The sequence below is a fragment of the Anomaloglossus baeobatrachus genome, chromosome 4 (genome assembly GCF_048569485.1).
Source record: "Anomaloglossus baeobatrachus isolate aAnoBae1 chromosome 4, aAnoBae1.hap1, whole genome shotgun sequence".
Taxonomy (NCBI): domain Eukaryota; kingdom Metazoa; phylum Chordata; class Amphibia; order Anura; family Aromobatidae; genus Anomaloglossus; species Anomaloglossus baeobatrachus.
The window spans coordinates 397,271,405-397,297,360 of record NC_134356.1 but is presented as its reverse complement, the minus strand read 5'-3'; positions in this window follow the sequence as shown (position 1 = coordinate 397,297,360).

The following is a 25,956-nucleotide window of genomic DNA, read 5'->3' as shown; positions in this document are numbered from 1 at the left end:
AAGACTTTATCTACGTACCCCGGTGTCATCCTGGGGACGGATAAGAATGGCGTATTTTTGAATGTGCTTGATGCAAATCAAAACATCCTGTTTGCAACTAGGGCCCAAGTGCTGCCACTGATGGGGTGGGTGTCTGTGTGGCCCAATTTTTGGAAAAAAGGGAGACTCCGCTTGGAGTAACCCTTGCTTGCTGTGTTTTTAAAAGAAGCCAAGATGAACAGAGCTGGGATCAGGAAAGACTTTGCTACCTACCCCGGTGTCATCCTGGGGACGGATAAGAATGGCGTATTTTTGAATGTGCTTGATGCAAATGTAGCTGTGAAGTGTACAACTGGGGCACAAGTGCTGCCACTGAAGGGATGGGTGTGTGTGTGGCCCAATTTTTGGAAAAAAGGGAGACTCCGCTTGGAGTCACCTTGCGGTGTTTTACATGATTTTAGAAGGGCGTGCCATGCCTATATCTGTGTGTCCTCCTCTTTTTCCTTGTCCAGCTGTTTTGTTTTCGCATGAGTATATGTCCTTGTCACTTTCCAATGTGTTTGAGTTGTTTGTCACCTTTAGGACACCTTTGAGGGTGTTTTCTAGGTGTTTTTCTGTGTTTGTGATTGCCTGCCATTGTTTCCTATGCAGTTCGAGTTCGGTTCGTCGAACGTTCGACGAACCGAACTCGAACGGGAGGTCCGTTCGGCGAACCAACCTCGAGCCGAACCGCGACCGGTTCGCTCATCTCTAGTCTCAACATAAACTTTGCCTGAGAGACATGTCATTATACAGGAAAGAATGTTTCCTTACATTTTGTCCATTAAAATCCAGTTTACATTCGGTTTTGAATGTTTTCTTGTCAGTATGTTGTTAACATTGTTTTCAGCAGCAACTTGGGAGTCAGAGATGTGTCCAGAGATCTTCCTCATGTTGTTCCCATTACATTTCAGTGGTGTTTCCATCCATTTAAGTGATTTCCATGCCACCTTTTAGACCTCCCTGAAGGTCTGCCAGAAAAATGCTTGAGATTCCCCTTGACTTCCATTACACTTGTTACTCGAGACGAGCACCTGAGCATTTTAGAGCTCGCCCATCATTAATGAATACATATGTGTGACGCCCTGGACTAATGAGGTCGTCCCAGGTAGTCACACACAACACCACACCCCTTCCCGATTAGATGACATCAGTCAATCTAAAAGCCTTGTTGCCACCCTCCAGGTTTGATGTCCACACCAGGGGGGCGGAGCCAGGTGGTTGGCTCCGCCCACCGAGGAGTTCACAGGCCTGGAGGTGGGAAAACACACGGAGAAGTTTAAGTTCTATAGGAGAGTAGTCTAGAGGAGGTAGAGAGCAGTCAAGTTCACAGGCAGTCCTGTGTCCAGGCCTGCCAAGAGACTACCAGGTGGCTGGGTCGGAGCCCAGTCACCATTGGCAAGGAGGAACACGGTGGTGGCCACCTACAGGAGCTGGGATTACAGCTGGTGGAACCGTAGGGACCGGGGTCGGGCAGCGTCCCGCCGGTACCGAACCGGGGAACAGATTGGAAACCGGAGCACCAGGAGGGGTACTCAGACCCAGTACAAAGCCCTGAAACGACAGGGCCGAGTTAAAGCAACTGATTGCCGACTGGACTTTAGGATCTATCCCACACAAGCCCCGTTAGAAGACAACAGCCCAACCATAGAGGGTAAAGCCACCGCCAAGGCATAGAGACCCAAAGGGCCAGCGTCTGCGGGCAAATGGGCTCCTACGGCATATACAAGTCGGGGAGCAGACTACCGGTGTCTAGGCATAGGAGTCAAACATTTACACACAGAGGTGCAGGAGAAAGGCGGAAACCACCAACCTATTCTGGGAGAAGCTGCAGCCGGCTGCGGGCCCCGTTCATCACTCCATTTGGTTTACCAGAGACTCCGGTGTCTTGTGTCATAGTGAGTACACCAGTGCCTTCGGGCCGCGCACCGCACCGCAACACTTCACCCTGCACCCCGGCCCTCGCCAACCGGGCCCCGGGACCAACACCCCCTACCAACGGAGGGATCAACACCTAGCTGCGCCATTACACCACTCCCGGGAGCCCCCATACCTTCACCGCAGCGGTGGTGTCTACAATCACCACAACCGGTGGGTGACGTCACGAACTTACATCCCAAATCAAACCACCGCGGCCCCGGCCGTGGAACTCCTCACCCAACTCCCTTGCAGAGCGACGTGACCCCCGGGTCCGTGAGAGGCTCGAGCCACATATGCACATGGCATTTTTTATTTTTTTTTATCCCTATAAATGTAATTTTTACTTATATTTTTCTCACATCCCTTCTCCATCTTAGACTACTAATTGCTGATGCATCAAACACAAATCGAATTGCAAAAACATTTAACACTGGTTATAAAGTAACGAAATAGGAAAAAAGCAAAGGGGTGAACAATTTCACAAGGCACTGTATATATTGTAAGATGGCTGCCAGACATATAGTCAAGGGGAGGTATGTCTCACAGATGTAGTTAAACTCTATGATGTAAGCTGGGATGCAAGCTCTAGTACACCTAGTACTAAGAGTTATTAGGGCATGTCAGGTCTGGGTTTTACGAGCAGCCGAAGAAATGGGTGGGTCTGGTTGCTTGGGAGTGGTACATATCTTAAAATGGAGACCAGTAGTCTCATATCGATCTGTGTGTGGGGAGATTGGAACACTTCCTGTGAGATATTGTATTGTGAAATCCTTTGTGGGCGAACTATGCGGATATGAACAGACTTTTCTTTTCTGTTTATTATTTTGTGCTGGGAAAAGCTGTATTGTGTTTGTATTCTGCTGGAGCTGTTAATGGTGATTAAATAAACCTGACAGACTTAAATGAATATGGTTCCTTTCTCTTCCTCTATAAGAAGCTAAGTAAGAGCGAAATGTCACAATTGTTGCTACAATGCGGACAGTGTTACAAGGGAACTTGATGTTTGCTGCAGATGAACTGAATATCATGGATGAAGGTGGCCACAAGCCAAGTAGCACGGGTGGGCAACATGAAGGATCTAATCAAACACCTGGTGCAGGCTCAGCTGCAATAACAACAAGCCCAACAGGAGACAATCAGTTGTCAATGCAACAGATTCAGTAACAGCAAGAGCAGAAGCAGCAGATGCAGCAAAAGCAGCAGCAGGGGCTTGAGTTGCAGCAGGAGGCAATAAAGCTGCAGATGGAATTCCTAGTGGAGGCAAGAAGGCAGTAAGAAGAGCCATGCAGATGACCCCCAGGTGATGATATTGAGATGTTTCTGACTATATTTGAAAGGATCACCAAACAGGAGAAACTCTTGCCAGAGCAATGGGTTGTGGTGCTGGTGCTGTATTTAACCATGGAACCACAAAAGGCCTATTATACAGGATGCCAAAGTGAACGTAATCCAGAAACGGCCGAGACCACTCTCAAAGAAGCAGGTTATAGCCTTTCTGAGAATTCTGGGGTATCACAGAAGTTTCATCCCATCCTTTGCTATACCCCTCACCGACGTCCTTAAGAGTATCAACTCAGCTATGGAAAAGTGGACTTTAGAGGCTGAGCCAGCTTTTCAAGAGATGAAGATTGTCCTTTGCAAACAGTTGATCTTGGTGTCACCCAACTTCAAGAAGTAATTCATAGTCAAGACGGATGCTTCAGAGGTTGTATTAGGAGTGGTTGTTTTACAAAGAGCCAATGGAGAACACCCAATAGGCTACCTGAGTAGGAAACTGTCAGCCTGTGAGAAAACTATTTTATTGTAGAAAAGCAGTGCTTTGCCATTAAATGGATGGTTGACACATTACAGTACTACCTTTTAGGCTGAAAATTTAGATCAGTTTTGGGTTATGCCCCACTCAGGTAGATGAGGGAAAAGAAAGGAAAGAATGCCCAGCTAACCTGTTGGTTCTTAACCTTGCAAGATTTCAGCTTCATGTGGAACATAGACCCTGGGACCTACAAGGTAATGTGGATGCACTGTCAAGACTCCATTATCTTGTAGTGGAAGATGCCAAACTCAGCGGCTTTAAGCAGAGGGTGGAAGTATGTAAGATGGCTGGTGGACATGTATTGAAAGTGAGGTATGTCTCACAGAGGTGGTTATCTCCTGTGATGTAAGTGTGGCGCCGCTGACGCGGTCAGGCACCACTGAGTACTGCATCCATGCTGGGACAGTACTTCCAGGTAATCCTAAGGACCAGAACGAGATGTGTATGCACAAACACATAGCAACCAGTTCTCTCACACCAGTAGATGGGACCCTTGGGCAGTCTACGGTGGGGGCTGGCCTTCAAATCTTGTCAAGGGGTGAAGTGTAGGGGCTGGGAGCTAGAAAGTGCAGAGGTTGTCAGGAAGAGAGGAGAGCCAGTCTGGTGGTGGTGAGCAGCGGTCACAAGATAGATACGTGCGCGGCCACTAGTCAGACCCTACACAGGGTAGTAACGGTTAGCGGGGGAGAACAGTCACCTGGTAGAAAGAGTACGGTGCTCCTGGTGACTAGGCACGTATAAGGTACAGGTCCCTAGAGCAGACTCCAGCTTAACTATCTGCTAAACCTGTCGGTGAGGTGAACTACAAGTACCTCACCAACCTCACAGAATCCGAGCCTCAGCAGCAACGCAGGGACCCATAAGGGGACAGAGCCTGGAGCCATCTCACTTGGTCCACGCTGCCGGCAAACGGGCCGAACACAGGGGAGAAAAGGCAGTAGCGACTCCCTGGATAGACCCCCATGGTACTCCACGTAAGGGGGTTATCTGAACACAGAATGCTAGGAAGGCGAGCTAACAGGTTACCCTCAGACTGGCCGGAAGGAACCCTGGTCTTACCTGCTTAATCACAGCAACGCCCGGGTCAGCTCACAATAACATCAGAAGTAGAGTTGAGCGATGTTCGAGGTTCACCAATTTCATGTTCGAGGGATTTTGGGGGGTGCTCGAGATCGAACTCGAACTTGAGCTTTTTGCTAAAAGCTCAACAGTTCGAGTTAGGTTCGAGAACAGTTCGATTACCATAAACTTGGCTTTTCACAATAAGTCTATGTGCACATGTTGCTATCTGCATGCGTCCTGCGTCCCCAGCCCAATCCCTCTCCCTTTTCTACTCACCGATCACAGGCGCCTCGCTCCACATCTGTCACAAATCTGCAGTGTCTTTTCCTCTTTTGAAAATGGCTGCCGCTTCATTAGTCAATTAGTTATTCCGTGCTTTCCCTGCCCACCGGCGCCCATCATTGGTTGCAGTCAGACACGTCCCCAAGCTGAGTGAAAGCTGTCTCACTGAAACCAATCACAACCGCCGGCGGGCAGGTCTATATCGTGCATTAAAATAAATAAATAATAGAAAAAAAAATGCAGTTCCCCGCATATTTGATACCAGCCAGGATAAAGCCACACGGCTAGAGGCTGGTATTATCAGGATGGAGAGCACCACGTTATCGGGAGCCCACCACCCTAACAATATTACCCAGCAGCCGCCCAGAATAGCCGCATCTGTTAGATGCGACAGTCCAGGGGGACTCTACCCAGCTCATCCCGAATTGCCCTGGTGCGGTGGCAATCGAGATAATAATGAATTAATCATGCCAGGCCTCTCTTCCCGAGATACCGTCCATGATTAAACTGAAAGTGAAAGTAAATAAACACACACAGCGAAAAATCCTTTATTTGGAAAAAAAAGACAAAAAAACACCCTGTTTAACCCCTTTATTAATCCCCAAATACCCCTCCAGGTCCGACGTAATCCACACAACACTGTCAGCTCACCTACAGAACACGAGTGGTCTGTATCAGCTCCACGTAGCAATGAAGTGAATCGCGCGGTCAGCAGAGACTTCAGCAATGCAGACTTCAAGACTACCAAATGTGCCTATCTTTACCACTAGAGTCAGTAGCTCAATCGATAGAGCACTCGCCTCAGAAGCATTAGGTCGCGAGTTCTAATCCTGGACCCAGGCAAGAAATGTGTTTATTTTTTTTTATTTTTAATTTTAAATTATAATCATTAGATATTTATAATTATAATTTAATTATGCACTGAGGGGAGGAGCCAGACATCAGCTGTGAGCCACGGGACACACCTCTAAAATTGGAGCAGTTCACGGAATGAGGCTGCATTGCTCTCTCCTCTCTCTCTTCTCTCTTTCTATCTTTCTCTCTCTCTATCTCTCACTTTCTCTCTCTCTCTCTCCTCTCTCTCTCTTTTTTTCAGTCTCTCTTTTTCTCTTTTTCCCTCTCTCTCTCTCTCTCCTGTTTCCTCCCTCTCTCTTCATTCATTCTCTCTCGCTCTCTCCCTCCCTTTTATTTCCTCTCTCTCTCTTTTTCTCTCTCTCTCTCTTTTCTCTCTCTTTTCTCTCCTCTCTCTCTTCTCTCTCTCTTTTCTCTATCTTCTCTCTCTCGCTCTGAAATGGCAATGATCAGCTGATGCGGTCACCTGATGGAATCAGCTGACACTACAAGTCGAGCGGTGAGGCCGGCTTTTTACTGCCCGGCCAGCTAAACTTTCAGCTGATGCTTTTGGGCAGGAGTCTGAACTGAAGTGTGTAGTTTTTTGGGGATTTTTTTGCACTGATGGATCAGCTGATTGTATAAAAGCCGTTTATACAATCAGCTGCTGTGTCATGTGATTCAGGCCCTTGAACCGGACACATCATCTGATCACTTTGCCTTCCAGCAAACCGATTCAAATGATATTGGATCCAGATTGGATGGCGTGGGACCCTTGACCCAGGATTACTGTGGAGGGGGGTTCTTTATTTCAATAAAGATGGAGTCACTAATTGTGTAGTGTTTTATTTGTAATAAAAATATTTTTCTATGTGTTGTGGTTTTTTTTTATCTGTACTAGAAATTCATGGTGGCCATGTCTAATATTGGCATGACACCATGAATTTCGGGCTTAGAGCCAGTTGATAATATACAGCTAGCCCTAACCCCATTATTACCCAGTGAGCCACCTGTCACCAGGGCAGCTGGAAGAGTTGGATACAGCGCCAGAAGATGGTGCTTCTATGAAAGCGCCATTTTCTGGGGCGGCTGCGGACTGCAATTCGCAGCAGGAGTGCCCAGAAAGCTTGGGCACCCTGAGCTGCAGATTCCAATCCCCAGCTGCCTAGTTGTACCTGGCTGGACACAAAAATTGGGCAAAGCCCACGTCGTTTTTTTTTTTAATAATGTCATGAAATTCATGAAATAATTAATTCCCAGCCAGATACAAATAGACAGCTGGGGGTTGGGGCAGCCCGTAGCTGCCTGCTGTACCTGGCTAGCATACAAAAACATGGCGAAGCCCACGTAATTTTTGGTGGGGAGGGCAAAAAACTCCTGCATACAGTCCTGGATGGAGTATGCTGAGCCTTGTAGTTCTGCAACTGCTGTATGTCTGTATGGAGGAGAGCAGACAGCAGCTTCAGAATGATAAGGCTCAGCATGCTCTATTCACTAGTGTATGCAGGAGTAAAGACAGCAGCTGCAGAACTACAAGCCTCAGCATACTCCATCCAGGACTGTATGCAGGAGTTTTTTGCCCACCCAAAAAATGACATGGGCTTCGCCATATTTTTGTATGCTAGCCAGGTACAGCCGGCAGGTACGGCTGTCCCCAACCCCCAGCTGCCTATTTGTACCCGGCTGGAAAACAAAAATATAGGGAAGCCCTTTTTTTAATTATTTCATAAATTTCATGAAATAATTAAAAAAAAAAATCGACATGAGCTTCTCACCATTTTTGTGTCCAGCCTGGTACAACTAGGCAGCTGGGGATTGGAATCCGCAGCACAGGTTGGTCTGAGCTTTCTGGGCCCCTCTGCTGCGAATTGCAGTCCACAGCCGCCCCAGAAAATGGCACCATCATCTGGCGCTGTATCCAACTCTTCCAGCTGCCCTGGTGACGGTGGCTTGCTGGGTAATTATGAGTTAATACTAGCTTTGTTTTACTAGCTAGTATTAAGCCAGATATTATTAATGTCAGGCAAGTTTGACCTGGCCATTAAGAATCTCCAATAAAAGGTTAAAAAAAAGACACCACACAGAGAAAAAATACTTTAATAGAAATAAATGCACAGACACACTCCATGTTTATTACTTTCTCTTATCCATCCACGATCTATCGTCTTCTTTCTTCTTTCTCCTTCAACCCATGCAGCTCTGCTACATCAGACAGCACTGCATGAGAGAAAGACGCTCACTGAGTGAATAGACTGCACGGAGCAGCAGCGTTCTTCCTTCCATGCTGTGCTGTCTGATGTAGCAGTGCTGCATGGGTTGAAGGAGAATCAACCCATGCAGCTCTGCTACATCAGACAGCACAGCATGGGAGGATGACACTGCTGCTCCGTGAGTGATCAGAAGCTGCGTGCTGTAAACGGTGACATCACCGCTGACAGGCGGGTTGCTATAGCAATGGTGATCTCCGTTATTCACCGGCTGTGATAGCCGGTGAATAACGGAATGGGGAAGCAGAACGTGGAACCAACCATGTGCCAGAGCATCTCGCCGGTACACGGGGATGCACAAACGACCACCGTGTACCGGAGAGATACACTGACAGGATCTAGCAATGAGGTCTAGCCATGTAACCAGTCTGTAGCCAATCAGATAATAGACACATGACTGGTCACATGCTTTTTTGACGTCACGGAAGGTCCTATCAACAGTTCTGGTTACTGGGAGGATGCAGCGATTATCGGAAGGAAAAGCCGTGGGAGACAGAGTGCAGGACGCGTCGCGGGGACAGGCAAGTGTTATGGCAATGTTTATTAACTGTATGTGTACATTTATAATGTGTTTTTATGTGTTTGTGTTTGCCTGCCATTGGTTTCAATGGGGCTCAAGAGGTTCGTCGAGCCGTTCGCCGAACCGAACTCGAACGCGGCCTCCGTTCGACAAACTGAACCGAACTCGAGCCTCTAGAGGCTCGGTCATTTCTAATCAGAAGTGAGTAAAAACCAGTAGAAACACTTTTGGAATTAGCCTGTGTTATTCCGGGACCCGCTATCCTTCTCACTCGAGCCCCTGGGGCCTGCCTCACTCACAGGAGGCTACATCATCTGGCTGCAGACCCCATCAGCCCCAGACGCTCATAAAATCTGCAGCGGCGGTCATCCACATCCCTGACCACAAGCCGTGAGTGGCATCACGACATATAAAGAAAACTGACATTACCTGTTCGCCATTTGAATAAGCCCTGTGGCGTCCCCAAAAAGGATCAGCACCCCTGGGGCGGCACATAAGCACAGATGTAAGCTAAAATACACCTAGTACTAAGAAAGGTATTAGAGCACGTCAGGGTCTGATTTTACAAGCAGCCAGACACATGGGTTGGTCTGTCTACTCACAAACCTTACTCTTGGGAGTGGTGCATATCTTAAAATGGAAACTAGTAATGTCATGTGTATGGAGGTTGAAACACCTATTGTGGGATATTGTATGGTGAACTTCTCTATGGATAAAACAGATGTGTGGACTTTTTACTTTCGGTTTATTATTTTGTGTTAGAAAAGGTGGAAATTTTGTTTCTAGTTAACTGGAGGGGTTAATGATGATTGAATAAACCTGCTGGACTTAAATGAATATGGTTCCTGTCTCTTCCCCTGCAAGAAGCCGAATGAGTAGCAAAACATCCCAAGACATATACTGTAGTTAGAACCAGAAATATTTAAACAGTAACACAAGTTTTGGCATTTTAACTGTTTAGCAAAATAACATATTCGCGATACAGTACATAATCATTATGGGCCTAAAGTGCAGACTGTCAGCATTAATTTGAGGGCATTACCAAATCAACATCGAACATTGTGCAAAAAAAAATAACTGCATGGGTAAACTTCAGAACTCTGAGGCATGGATGGCTTATTTATAGCAAAGTAAATTTGTCTAATTACTTGTAAACCCCTGAAATGAGGAGGCTTTATAGAAAAATAGTTGCAACCCCTAAACATTTCTAAGGATAGTTTTTGTTTAACTCCTTTAGATCTGAAAGTCTACACTTCAACTGAATCTCAGTTGTTTTATATACACACATACAGTGGGGAAAAAAAATATTTAGTCAGCCACCAATTGTGCAAGTTCTCCCACTTAAAAAGATGAGAGCCCTTTAATTGACATCATAGATAGACCACAACTATGAGAGACAAAATTAGAAAAAAAATCCAGAAAATCACCTTCTCTGATTTGGAAGATTTTTTTTGAAAATTATGGTGGAAAATAAATATTTGGTTTATAAGAAAAGTTCATCTCAATATTTTGTTATATATCCTTTGTTGGCAATGACAGAGGTCAAACATTTTCTGTAAGTCTTCACAAGGTTGGCACACACTGTTGGTGGTATGTTGACCCATTCCTCCATGCAGATCTCTTCTAGAGCAGTGATGTTTTGGGCCTGTTGCTGGTAACATGGACTTTCAACTCCCTCCAAAGGTTTTCTATGGGTATCTGGAGACTGGCTAGGCCCCTCCAGGACCTTCATATTCTTCTTATGAAGCCACTCCTTCATTGCCCTGGTGGTGTCCTTGGGATCATTATCATGCTGAAAGACCCAGTCACTTTTCATCTTCAATGCCCTTGCTGATGGAAGGAGGTTTGCACTCAAAATCTCACAATTCATGACCCCATTCATTCTTTCACGTACACGGATCAGTCATCCTGGTCTCTATGCAGAGAAACAGCCCCACAGCATGATGTTGCCACCCCCATGCATCACAGTAGGCATGGTGTTCTTCGGATGCAACTCAGCATTCTGACTCTTCCAAACTCGATGAGTTGTGTTTGTACCAAACAGTTCTACTTTGGTTTCATCAGACCATATGACATTCTCCCAATACTCTTCTGGATAATCCAAATGCTCTCTAGCAGACTTCAGACAGACCTGGAAATGTACTGGCTTAAGCAGGGGAATGCGTCTGGCTTTGCAAGATTTGAGTCCCTGGTGGCGTAGTGTGTTACTGATGGTAGCCTTTGTTACGGTGGTCCCAGCTCTATGGAGGTCATTCACTAGGTCCCCCCATGTGGTTTTGGGATTTTTCCTCACCGTTCTTGTGATCATTTTGACCCAACGGGGTGAGATCTTGTCTGGAGCCCCAGATAGAGGGAGATTATCAGTGGACTGATATGTCTTCCATTTTCTTATTATTGCTCCCACAGTTGATTTCATCACACCATGCTCCTTGCCTATTGCAGATTAAGTCTTCCCAGCCTGATGCAGGGCTACAATTTTGTTTCTGGTGTCCTTCAATAGCTCATTGGTCTTCACCATAGGGGAGTTTGGAGTGTGACTGTTTGAGGTAGTGGACAGGTGTCTTTTATACTGATAAGTTCAAACAGGTGCCATTACTACAGGTAATGAGTGGAGGACAGAGGAGCCTCTTAAAAAAGAAGTTACACATCTGTGAGAGCCAGAAATCTTGCATGTTTTTAGATGAGTTAATACTTATTTTTACACCATAATTTTAAAAAAAAAATCTTGCCAAATCAGACAAGGTGATTTTCTGGATTTGTTTTCTCATTTTGTCAGTCATATTTGTGGTCTACCTATGATGTCAATTACAGGCCTCTCTCATCTTTTTAAGTGGGAGAACTTGCACAATTGGGGGCTGACTAAATACTTTTTTTCCCCACTGTATATACAGTTGAAACCAGACGTTTACATTCACTATCTAAAATGACACATATGCATGTTTTCTCCCTTTCTGGCATGAAATCAGAATAAACTTTTCAGATTTTAGGTCAATTAGGAACCAACATTATTTATAATTACCAAACCAAATGTCAGAATAATGAGAGAGAGAGAGAGAGAGAGAGAGAGAGAGAGAGAGAGAGAGAATGTTTAAGGCATTTTTATTAATTTCGGCAAAGTCAAAAGTTTGCATTCATTTCATTAGTATTTGGTATCATTGCCCTTAAAGTGTTTTGAATATCCTTCCTCAAGCGTCTCACAATAAAATGATGAGAGAGAATGTTTTAAGGCATTTTTATCACTTTCTACAAAGTCAGAAGTTTACATACACTAAGGCGGGCTTTGCACACTGCGACATCGCAGCCCGATGCTGCGATGCCGAGTGCGATAGTGCCCGCCCCCATCGCAGCAGCGATATGTGGTGATAGCTGGCGTAGCGAAAATTATCGCTACGCCAGCTTCACACACACACTCACCTGCCGTGCGACGTCCCTGTGGCCGGCGGCCCGCCTCCTTGTTAAGGGGGCGGGTCGTGCGGCGTCACTGCGACGTCACACGGCAGGCGGCCAATCGGAGCGGAGGGGCGGAGATGAGCAGGATGTAAACATCCTGCCCATCTCTTTCCTTCCGCATATCCTACGGAAGCCGCAGTGAGGCCGGTAGGAGATGTTCCTCGCTCCTGCGGCTTCACACACAGCGATGTGTGCTGCCGCAGGAGCGAGGAACAACATCGGACTGTCGCGTCAGCGTAATCATGGATTACGCCGACGCTGCACGGATGATACGATAACGACGCTTTTGCGCTCGTTAATCGTATCATCTAGGCTTTACACACTGCGATGTCGCATGCGATGCCGGAAGTGCGTCATTTTCAATTTGACCCCACCGACATCGCACCTGCGATGTCGCAGTGTGCAAAGCCCGCCTAAGAGTACTATGCCTTTAAACAATATGGGACAGCCCATATGATGATGTCATGTCTTTGGAAGCGTCTAATATGTTTATTGGCAACATCTGATTAATTAAAGACAGACTTGTGAATGTATTTTAAGGCAAACCTTAAAAACACTGCTTCTTTGTGAAGTCAAAAGAAATGAGCCAAGATCTAAAAAAGAATATTGTGGACTTACACAAGGCTGGTTCATCTTTGCGTGCAATTTCCAGATACCTGCTTCATTCATCTGTACAAACAATAATATGCAAGTGCAAACAAGATGGGAATGTCCAGTCATCATGCCGCTCAGGAAGGAGATGAGTTCTGTGTACCAGAGATGAACATGCTTTGATCAAACATGTGCATATCAATGCAAGAACAAAAGCAAAAGACCTTGTGAAGATGCTGGCAGAAGCTGGCAAAATTGTGTCATTATTCACAGTAAAATGAGTACTGTATCAACATGGGCTGAAAGGCCACTCTCATAGGAAGACACTATTACGCCAAAATAAACATAAAAAAAAGCAAGATTAATGTTTGCAAATGCACACAGGAACAAAGAACTTAATTTTTATAGACAAAACTAAAATTGAACTGTTTGGTCATAATGACATTTGGAGGTAAAAGAGAGAAGCTTTAAAGCCTAAGAACACCATCCCAACTTTGAAACATGGGGGTGGGAGCAAGATGTTGTGGGGTTGTTTTGCTTCAGGAAAGACTGGTGCACTTCCCACAATAGATGGCATCATGAGTAAAGAAATTATTGTGGCAATATTGAAGAAACATCTCAAGACATCAGCCAGGAACTTAAAGTTTGGACAGAAATGGGTCTTACAAATGGACAATGACTTGAAGAATACTACTAAATTGGGTACAAAATAGCATAAGGATAACAAAGTCAATGTTTTGGAGTGGCCATCACAAAGCCCTGATTTCAGTGCTATTGAGAATTTATGTAAAAAGCTGAAAATGCAGGTGGGAGCAAGGCAACCTACAAATATGGCTATGAGAAGCTTGAAGAAGGATATTTAAAACATTTGACCCAAGTCATACAGTTTAAGAGCAATGGTACCAAATACAAATGAAATGTATGCAAACTTTTGACTTTGCCAACATTAATAAAAATGCTTTAAAACATTCTCACTCTCATTATTCTGATATTTGGCTAATATAAATTGTTTTGATAATCCCAATTAACCTGAAACAGGACAGATTTATTCTGATTTCATGTCAGATAGTGAAGAAAAACATGCATATGTGTCTTTTTAAGTAACACATGTAAACTTCAGGTTTCATGTGTGTGTGTGTGTGTGTGTGTGTGTGTGTATATGTGTATGTATATATATATATATATATATATATATATATATTTGTTTTATATATACTGTATATATACACTGTTTATATACACATTTTGCATGGCGGTGCTTACTGTAAAATAACATGCATATTTTTATCATGCTTTATCAAGTCATATATGCCCTTAGTATATTTGCACTGATAACTAAGCTGTATGAATGATACATTAATGGCTTAATCTTTTTCTTTGCTTCTAATTGTTTCATGTATAGCAATTTTAACCATGTTGAGAACCTGATTTCTATGTCTTCTCAAACTAAAAATGCATATTATCAGAAAATTATTGCATTAGGAGCTAAATATCCCCTACTGTGGTGATTAGCTCACAATTACCTTGTTTAAGCAGAGTGAGATAAGATTAAGAAAATAAAGGTAAATGGGTTTCCTAATGGAATTTTAGACAACAGGAGGTTTTTCCATACTACTTCAGACATTAATGGACTTTTGGACCTAATGAATTAACAAAAAGTCACATTAAATATTTATTAATAGTGTTTTAAAAATTGTATATACTGTAAACCTGTCATATTTAAAATTAGAACCATCAAAACAGAATGAATGTAAAAGAAAGATGCTTATTCTAAAAAAGAAAAAAAAGTCTAGCATTTTCAGCATTTCATTATCAATGTTATCAGCATTTTAATTCCATTTTATCAGGTTGACCACTACTTTCATATTGATGACCTATCCTCACAATAAGTCATTATTATCAGATTGGTGTGGTCCGACACCTGACTTCCCAATGATCAGCTGTTATCATCAGAAAAGGATTAAAATAGTGTATGAAACATAACAAAACAAATGCATACATTATTTATTCAGATGAATAGGAGCTGCAGTTTTCTGCGAAAGATGACAACAGTTGATCGTGGAGGTGTTGGACCACCAATCTCGGTATCAAAGTAGTGGACAACATCTTTTACTCCTTCATCCTTTGATGATATTACATGTTTTTCCCTCCCCTTCTTCCAAAAGCGATAACGTTTTTATTTGTATATCAAAATAGCGGTGTGAGTTCTTGTTTGGTTTTTTTTTTGCAGGATAAGTCATACTTTTGAATGCCTACATGTTTTGTACCATTTACTGCACTGGAAAATGAAGAAAATCCAGGTGCACAGAAATTCCTCCAAAAGTGCCATTACACAATATTTATTTATTTTTAAATTTACCGTAATCACCATATGGCAAAATTGACTTGGCAATATGATTCTCTAGGTCAGTACAAGTTTGCATATACCAAACATGAAGGTATTTTTATATTTAAGGTTTTCCCCCTAACAAAGTTAATTTTAAAGTACATTTTAATCAGTAGCTCTTGGAATACAAAAATATTGGAATACAAAAATATAACCGTTGTTTAAAATTGTAATTCTTAAATTGACAGTACTCATGAAAATATTCAACTTTGGATTATATGTGATCAGACAAATCTGCTTCTTTCTCTGCCAGAATTGATCAGTCATTATCAAAATTCTTAATTCTGAGGTAAAATCTGTATTCAGTGAAGACTTTGCCATTGAGATAGATGAGAGCTGCTACTGCTAAGATTCTAGCTAGATATGAGGGAGAGGATGAGGAAGACACTCTGCCTCTAGCTCCTCCTTCCTCCCATCTATAAAGAATTGTATCCATTACAACTGCCCCCCCATCTCAGTACTGGGAAAGTCTTCACTGACACAAATTTTACCTCAGAATTGAGAATTTTTATAATGATTGATTTATTCTGGATGAGAATTGATCAATTGAACTCAGTGACCTCTACTCAGGTGAAGTCATTGAACTTAATGACTGATTACGGGATTAGGTAATGTGTGCACATTATGTATTTAGCTGTAAACATTCTTGTACAAAATCTACATCTCATGGCAAAAAAATCTCATCAATATCGCATCAAGACCCCATTGCATTTAGATGCATTTTTTTGCCAGAGGTTGAAGATTTGGTGCAGGAATTTTGTGTATAAATTTCTGCACCAAATCTGTCTCTTGGCAAAAGTCGCACAAAAGCGGTTTTGACACCATTTCAGTGCAGTTTTCTGCCAGGAGATGTAAACTTGGTGCAGAGATCTGGTGTAGACATTTTAGCACAACATTTGCATCTCCTGGCAGAAAACCACACTGAAACGGCGTCAAAACCATTTTTGCTATATTTTTTGGCCAAGAAATGCAGATTTAGTGCTGGAATTTATACACCAAATTCATGCACCAAATCCGCATCTCCTGGCAAATAATCTCAGCAATATCGCATTAAAGACGTATCGTGTTTAGATGCATTTTTTTCTTTTTTACCAGATTTTTATTGAGCACCTTGAACCCCAAGTTATTTTACATAATTTTAAAACTGTGAAAATGAAAATTACACTTTTAAACACAAAAATGTTGCTTTCACCTCAAATTTTTCAAATTCAGTAGGGGAACAGGAGATAGGGGTACTTTGCACGTTGCGACATCGCTACTGCAATGTCGTCAAGGTCAAATTGAAAGTGACGCACATCTGGCGCCAGTAACGAAGTCGCAACGTGTAAAGCCTAGATGCACCGATAAACGATCGCAAAAGCGATCGGGGATCTGTGTAATGTCGGTCATTTTCATAATTTCGCTGCAGCGACAGGTACGATGTTGTTCCTCGTTCCTGCGGCAGCACAAATCGCTGTGTATGAAGCCGCAGGAGCGAGGAACTTCTCCTTACCTGCCTCCACTGGCTATGCGGAAGGAAGGAGGTGGGCGGGATGTTTACGTCCCGCTCATCTCCACCCCTCCGCTTCTATTTGCCGCCTGCCGTGTGACATCGCTGTGAAGCCGCACGACCCGCCCACTTAGGAAGGAGACGGGTCGCCGGCCAGAGCAACGTCGCAGGGCAGGTAAGTGCGTGTGAAGCTGCCGTAGCGATAATGTTCGCTACGGCAGCTATCACAAGATATCCCATGTGCAACGGGGGCGGGTACTATCATGCTTGGCATTGCTACCATCGGCTAGCGATGTCGCAGCTAGAGATGAGCGAACCGGTCGCGGTTCGGCTCAAGGTCGGTTCGCCGAACGGAGCTCCCGTTCGAGTTCGGTTCGTCGAACGTTCGACGAACCGAAAGCGAACTGCATAGGAAACAATGGCAGGCAATGACAAACACATAAAAACACCTAGAAAACACCCTCAAAGGTGTCCAAAAGGTGATAAACAACTCACAACACAACACAAACACATGGGAAAGTGACAAGGACATGTACTCATGCGAAAACAAAAGAGCTGGACAAGGAAAAAGAGGAGGACACACAGATATATGAGTATATGCAAGGAAACATCGATGCCATTACTGTGCAACTTGAGCCCTGCTCATTTTAGGCTTCCAATCTGGATAAATTACCTGAGCTTGCCACGTACGCCTTGGGGATCTTGTCATGTCCTGCAGCCAGCGTTCTCTCAGAACCTGTCTTCAGTTCTGCTGGGGGTCTGCTGGCAGATAAGCACACGCGTCTCTCCACTGACAATGTGGACATGGCTCTCAGAGGACTTTTCTTCCCCTGGGTCAGCCAGGGGACGGGAAAGGCACGCGTATTTTTGAGAGTGCTTCATGCAAAGCATCTTTTTCATCTTGAAAATTGGGTCAACTGATGCCAGTCAAGTGGGGTGTGTGTGGCCCAATTAGTGGCAACGAGGGAGACTGTGGTTGGAGTCCCCTCGATGTGTTTCTAAAAGAACCAAGATGAACAAGTCATGGCTCTCAGAGGACTTTTCTTCCCCTGGGTCAGCCAGGGGACGGGAAAGGCACGCGTATTTTTGAGAGTGCTTCATGCAAAGCATCTTTTTCATCTTGAAAATTGGGTCAACTGATGCCAGTCAAGTGGGGTGTGTGTGGCCCAATTAGTGGCAACGAGGGAGACTGTGGTTGGAGTCCCCTCGCTGTGTTTCTAAAAGAAGCAAGATGAACAAGTCATGGCTCTCAGAGGACTTTTCTTCCCCTGGGTCAGCCAGGGGACGGGAAAGGCACGCGTATTTTTGAGAGTGCTTCATGCAAAGCATCTTTTTCTTTTTCAAAAGGGGGGGTCAACTGATGTCAGTCAAGTGGGGTGTGTGTGGCCCAGTTAGTGGAAATGAGGGAGACTGTGATTGGAGTCCCCTCGCTGTGTTTTACATGCTTTTAGAATGGCATGACATGGCTTGGAGGTTGACTTTCAGCATCTGCAAACTGTTGGCTACCAAAATGCTGCCTTTCCAACCTTTTTAACCGAGGATTTTCGAGACCTTATGCCCATCGCAGTGCCCCAAGAGCCGATACCCAGGCGCCACTCCTTCTCCAACAAAGGCGTGCACGCGATACACCAGCATGTCACTGATTCCTTGAGAAACTCTGTGTGACAGGGTGCATTTCACCACAGATAATTGGCCCAGTAAGCATGGACAGGGGCGTTACATGTCGCTGACTGGGCAATGGGTTACTGTGGGGAGAGATGGAGAAGGGTCTGCTGTACAATTCTTGCCGTCCCCACGAGTTGTGTCAATCCTTCTTCTGTATGTAGAAGTTAATACACTGCTTCTGCCTCTTCAACCTCATGTGGGTCCTCCACCTTGGCCCAAACCCTGTGTGGTCAGGCCACCCTTCCTTGTAACTGCGCACAAGGAATACCACACACCTCCTTACTATGCTGGCAGCAGAGCTCAATGCCATCAGGCGGTCAAAGGTTTACTTTGAAATGTATGGGAAATGTGAGTCACACCGCTGAGAAGTTGTGGACGGTTAGCTCTGGAGACCGAGTTTCATCAATGGTTGTCTCCACTCAACCAGCAGCCAGGGAAGGCCGGGTGCAACAATGATGCAAACATGGGTGCGGCCCTTCGCTGTGACAATGTGACACACGTGCCACATGGCCTTCTGCAAAGAGCACGGTGTAACGCCTTCCTTGATCCACACACTCAGATGGGCTGTAAATGATAGGCTAGAGGGAAGCCACTCACCAAGCAGGACCCCTAGAACCCTGAAACCCTTTAACCCCTATACAGGGATTAGGAATTACACAGGGCCCAAGGTGATCAATACCTGTGGAAGGCTGCAGTTCCAGAGAATAGTAGTCAGGCAGGGTCAAAACATTAATTGAGGAACAGGAACAGAATGGGACAGCCAGGACTTAATCAGAAAACAAGCAGAGGTGAAATGCGGATCGGCCAACAAGGTACATAAACATCAAGCAGGAAAAGTAGTCAGGTAACAAGCACACAAAATCATAAAACTGAACTGGGGGAAAAAAGTAACCAGAGGTTCATAGCTATGTCTGGCAGTGGTCTGCAGACAGGATGGGCATAAAAAAGGGTGTGGTGTCTTCCCATTGGTTGTAGCTGAATGATGGTACTTCATCTGTGAGATACCCACCAGCTACATTCAGCCAGAGATTCTGCATCTGTCAAGGTAATGCAGCCCAGTGGGTGAGCATAACCTGCGTCCACCTGCGCCGCTGGCATCGACTCCTCTCCCATCATCAGCACTATGCATGAAAGGAACACGTTGTCACCTGGCGACCGGAGTACAAATTGACGGAGCGGACTCCGTTGGTGACTTAACAGCCATGTGCGGCAATGATGCAAACCTGGCTGAGGGCCATCGTCAGGGCAATGTGACACACGTGCCTTGTATGGCTCACGTGTTGAACCTAATTCTCCAGCAATTTTTAAATCACCATCCCGGCCTACATGGCCTTGTGCAGCGGGCACGCTCACTATGTGCTCACTTCCATCGTGCGCACACAGCAGCTCAACAACTTTCGTCGCTACAGAAGTCTTTAGGTCTGGTGGTTAAACGCCTGAAATGCGATGTGCCGACATGCAGGAATTTGAATGTGCACATGTTGCAGCGTTTGTGGCAGCACCGCCGAACCCTGCTGCAGTACGTTATGACATATAGCCTGGGATAACTTGATCCAGAGGTGGTGCAGATCACGCTGCTGGAGTGGTGTCAGATCAAGGACCTATGCACCCTTCTACACAGTTTACAAATGTCGACGAAGATGTTTAGCACTGGCGATGCCATTCTCAGCGTGACAATTCTGGTCATCTACATGATGGAGCACACTCTAATTATTATTCGGAGTCAGGTGTTGGGACAAGAGGAAGGGGAGGAAGTACAGGAGGAGTCATATGCGGAAGGGATAACAAGATCTACGAGGTCCAGATGGTCAGTGGCACCTAGGCGGCAGTCATGGTGAGGGAGAGGGATTAACAAGGGCGCATAGTATCAGCAAAAAGTGTTGAGGAAGGTGCAGGAGCCCATGAAGAAATGGAGGAAGAACTGGCGATGGGCATGGAAGACTCAGCAGATGAGTGAGAGCTTGCTCACATTTCGGTTGTGCGAGGTTGTGGGGAGAGGGCAGAGGAAGGAGGCACGATTCTCACCTCTCTGCCACCAACACACCAAGGACTTGGTTCTCCTGGATGCACCAGACACATGAGTGCCTTCTTGCTGCACTACCTACAACATGACCCTCGGATTTTACGAATTTGAAGTAATCCTGACTACTGGGTTGCCACACTGTTAGATCCCCGGTACAAGACAAAATTTGGCGAAATAATTCCTGCCATAGAAATGGACGCACGTATACAGGAGTATCTGCAGAAGGTGGTACGCAATCTTAGATCTGCTTTTCCACTAAACACCAGTGCTGCACAGAGTGAATCTCAACGCTTTGTCATGGATAGGAGGAAATGGTCTTTTACTTGTCCACATCTGAGGGACCGAGGTCTGGCTGCTGTGCTGAGATGGCGTTGAGTATGGTGTCCCTGCAGAGTTGCACTTTTGGTCATATACCAAAATGAGTTAAAAAAGGACAGATGCTGGTGGAAAGGGGAACAGGTGTGTTGGAAAGGGGAAAAAAGTTTTGGTCCGTGGATTTGGTGGTTAAGCAACAGTAACATTTGCTGAAGAAACACCATCTGTTACAGTGGGACTGGCAGATTTGGATAAGGTGGTATATACTATGTTACCGCTATATAACGAAAATTAATAAGAAAAGAAAGAGAAAGGTATATATCCTCATCAGCAGTCAGTGTCCACCGTGCTCCCAGATGGAAAAGGAGAGGTTGGCAACTGGAAGGTTTGGTGGAGGATACAGAGCTGTGTGGCTATGAAATTAATAGTAGCCTGAACCGAGTTAGACGCCATTCAGATCTGGAGACTGGGAGCCCTGTTAGCGTCACAGGGTCCACATGCCCACCCAGCCCAGGAACTCCCTGTTAACAACACAGGGGCCATTGAGTACGCTGACCGTGTGCGTAGGGGCCACACCTGTGGACAGCAGGCGCATCAGCAGCAGCTGGCCTGTTAATTCCACTGGGCTGCACAAGCAGGACTGGTAGGACAGGAGCTGGTCTTAACCGTTAAGCGTTACCAACTGTGGTGGTGGCCTGCATCGACACCCTATCCCTGCCTACCTCTGGCCTAAAGCCGCAATGGGTTCAACACATGGAGGTGTGCTCTTTCGGAGCATAATAGAAGACTGCGCACCTCCTTGTTGGCTCCAGCCCCTTTTATAACCTGGGTCCGCCCCAAACCAGGATGAACCACAATGCACCTCCTGGAGACAAAAGCAGAGTGACACGTCATGAGTGGCAGAACTAGCGTCCTATTTGGAACCGCACCTTCAATGATGACCTCATGGCTGCCATGACCCAAACACCTCACCAGTCATCGTCTGACCATCAATAATGCGGTGACAAGTCATAGGGGCGGGCCTCTGCAAGCCATATGGGAGTGGCCTGGCCACATCGTCAGAACACCTGATGCCCTGTGGTCTATATGGGCCCCCCACATCAGGGGCAGGGCCAAAGAGTTCATTATCGGACCTAGTCTCTGATGGAGTAAGTGCCTGAGCATGCTCAGTAGCATGAAATACAGTCTCTGAAAAAAGACTATCAGCTTTAGCATGGTGTCTAGGCACAAAACAGGACTTAGACCAGGCACGGAATGCAAGTACCTGTGCAAAGAGGCTTTTCGCACTAAGTGTGGGAGCATGCGCTGTATCCCGAAATGAAGACTTAGCCTCAGCAATGGCACAGTCAGGCAGAGCATACTCACTAGGCGAAACATTGTAGTTAGGCTGCGGCTGGGGTAAATCAGCACACGCATGCGCACTAGCTGCCTCTCCACACTTAGACGTGGAGGAGAAAGTAGCCAGCTGGACAACCCAAGGCACAGCCCTAAATGGCAGCTGACGCCTGGGCGCAAATGAAACCGCAGCAGGCTTCAGGTTACAGGTTTTGTAACAACAAATACCATCCAAAAGAACAGGTGTACTTCTTCCCATGGATAATCTGATATGATCCTTTTTTTCACGGACACAACCATCGCTAACAAATGTAGATGAGGCCAAAATAGCAGCTGCTTCAATGGATCTCAAGTGCTCCATAAAGTGGCCTCTCCTCCACCCCAATTTCAAGATCCCAAATACTCCATTCCTCTGTGGTGTCAATCCAATCGCACTTGCTTCCTAACAGCTCTCAAGTTTCAACCAGCCCTGCTGAGTATGGGGTAACAGAGATGGTTGAGTTTGCATAGCTGTTCAGTCGCACTATAGCCTGGGAATCAGAGGTCTGCTCCAAAGCTGCAATGAGTACAGAAAAGGAAGTTATTATTTTTTTTATTATTATTGATTTATAGGGCACCATTGATTCCATGGTGCTGTACATGAGAAGGGGGTTACATACAGAATACATATACAAGTAACTATAGACAGACTGGTACAGAGGGAAGAGGGCCCTGCCCTTGCGAGATTACATTCTAAAGGATTTTTGGGAGGAGACAGTAGGAGTGGTTTAGGTTGAGCGTCAAGTACGTATGGTGGTGGTGTCATTGAAGGTTATAGTCATTTCTGAACAGATGAGTTTTCAGATTCAGTTTGAAGCTTGCGGGTGTAGCAGATAATCTGATGTGTTGAGGTAGCGAGTTCCATGAGACAGGGGAAATGATCTGCGCAGATGGCCAGAAGCTTTGTGAGTGGGATCCAGGCCCCGATGAAGAAGGTGCTGAGCCTAATCTACACCCTCATTTCCAAAAAGTAAATCCTCCTGGTGGAGACAATGGGGAACATGATGAGGAGCACAGATACCTGATTGGAATGACAACTTTACTATTCGGTCAGGGCAGGAAGAGGTTGTCTCGGAGGACTCAGGACGAGGGGAATGAAAACACACAGGGTTATTGATGAGGTTGGAGACCACACTTACTGTCAAACTAAAGTCAGCCAGTCGATGAGGTCAGCAGAGGAGGTGGAGGAGGATGCTACTGATGACGAGGTTACGTTGCGTCTTCCTGGCCAGAGACAAAGTACTGGAAGCACGTCAACAACTGAATCCTGGACCACAACTTTGACTCTGAGCAGAAGTCGTGTTGGCTATGCAGGTCGCATGGGCTGTAAGCCTTGCCTAGCCTGTGAATTTTTGGACATCGCAAAGGATCACCCAAGTCATGGAATCTGTAAGATTTGTCAACAATCTGTAAGTAGAAGGCAAAAACTGACACCTTTGAGTAGTTCCTCCATGAAGTGTCACATGGATATGAATCGATAGCGTGAAGGTGTATTGCTCAGCTTTAGCCACTGTCAATGCAACATGCTAATTTGCCATTGCATGCATTGTTGCAGACTACACACAAGGGGCTGCTGTTATTTTGGATCTGCCTTTGTTTGGTCACTATAGCAATATCAAATTGCTCTTCGGGTGTGGACTTGGAGATGCTGTCTATGAACAGAAGGAAAAGCTAAAGGTGTGTGTTACAGCAAGGAGCCACCGCGGAAACACTTCGTTCAATTGTGAGGGGAGTCATGTTGTACTTTGATGATGAGCCCCGTAATGCCAGTGAGCAGCATCCTGTGCCACAGACCAACATTCTTACAGTGCTGTCTATACTGTTTACCGTGAGAGGAGCGTAAAGTCTGTATTTCTGGCAACTGGACAGCACAGTACCCGGGTACGGTAGGCTGTGCCCAGACAATAATGCGGGCACGCAACACTTTGTTTTATTAGCAAAACACATATCTGTTCTGGGTAGGCCGACTATTTATAGACAATAAGACTTGCTGCCTCTGCACTGTCAAATTATCACGTACAGTTTAAATCATAGAGGGACAGCAACACATGTTTGCATTGACTGTTGCTTTTCAAGATTTCCATGACTGTGTTGCAGAGCTGTGTGGTTTGCATTCACACTGTTATCATCTGCATTATCTGTGAGGCTTCAGCTAACAAGGGTATTCAGGGGGGGTAATGTGTTTTGTCTATGTTTAGGTAGGTAACTTGGAAGCTCTTGTGATGCGCCACTGGTAAGTCGTGTTCGCACACACACACGCACAAACACACAATTACTGCTACTCAGAGGGATTAGCAGGTAGTAGGCAACAGAATAGATTGTTCAATTATTTAAATTGTATGCATGGTTCTTATTGTTTGTTTTGGTAAAGTTAAACAATCATTTATCAACCCAACTGCCTAGAGTCCTTTTCCTGTTGCCTGGTTTTGCTGCATACTGGGGAGCCCACCCTGTACTCGACTTAAAATGAAGCATAAGTCGCAATGTGAATTTCACTGTGCTACAATGCAGCATAGCGTGCCTGTGCAACCACCGCCTGCACCATCAAGTGCATCTGCGTGCTCTTCATCCTCTGTGACTGTGGGGACAGCAGTCACACATGGTTTTTCACACTGAACTTCCACTCCTTTACCCGCAACAGGGAGTGTGATTGGCAGGTCATCACTTGTTTTGGAAGTGGAAACAGAAGGTATTGTTGAGCTGTCAGACATCGAGAGAAACATCATTGGATGCAGGCTACATTATATCCACGCCTGCACCTTCGTCACAGATTGGCTGGACTACCTGCAGTTAATAATTGCATTCCAGAAATGGAAAGGAGTGTAGAATGCACATGTGTTGTACCTTGCTTGGCAGCAAAAGAACACTAACTTAGTATTCCAGACAATTTTAGGATGGCAGAAAAAGAGTCAGCTCTTTGGGAAAGTTAAATAGCGTGGCAAAAGTGGACAGATGGGTACAGGGGCCGTGTTCTGTGGGTACCAGGACAGTAAAAGAAGCCTCACTTTCTATCCCTCCTAATGATCAAATGCAGCAAGGAATTCCCTGAGTTTGCTATAAAATTAGCATAGTTAAATGTGCATGAGGGTAGAATGCAGAGGTGCTTGAGATTGCTTGGCACAAGTGGCACAATAAAGGAGTCCAACAGCCAGTTCTATGATGCCACTAAATGGCAGTATTTTTTGCTATCATTATAGCTTATTAAAAACAGAGCAGGAGGGTGTCCTGCACAGGTGCTAGAAATAGCTTGGCACCAGTGGGGCACTAATGGAGTACAACAGCCACTTCTTGTATGCCACTAAGTTTACTCAATTTTTGGTATTATAATGTCTTAGTAAGTAACAATGAGTTTGAGTGTGCAATGCAGGCAGACGTGCTGCAAATATCTTTGCACTTGTGGGACGATACAGAAGTCCAACAGCCACGTTTAGGATGCCACAAGGTTCACTGAGTGTTTGCTAGTATACTGGCTTAGTAACAATGAGTTTGAGTGTGCAATGCAGGCAGACGTGCTGCAAATATCTGTGCACTACTGGGACTATACAGAAGTCCAATAGCCACGTTTAGGATGACACTAGGTACACTCAGTGTTTGCTAGTATAATGGCTTAGTTATAATGAGTTTGAGTGTGCAATGCAGGCAGATGTGCTGCAAATATCTGTGCACTACAGGGACTATACAGAAGTCCAATAGCCACGTTTAGGATGCCACTAGGTTCACTGAGTGTTTGCTAGTATAATGGCTTAGTAACAATGAGTTTGAGTGTGCAATGCAGGCAGACGTGCTGCAAATATCTGTGCACTACTGGGACTATACAGAAGTCCAATAGCCACGTTTAGGATGACACTAGGTACACTCAGTGTTTGCTAGTATAATGGCTTAGTAACAATGAGTTTGAGTGTGCAATGCAGGCAGACGTGCTGCAAATATCTGTGCACTACTGGGACTAT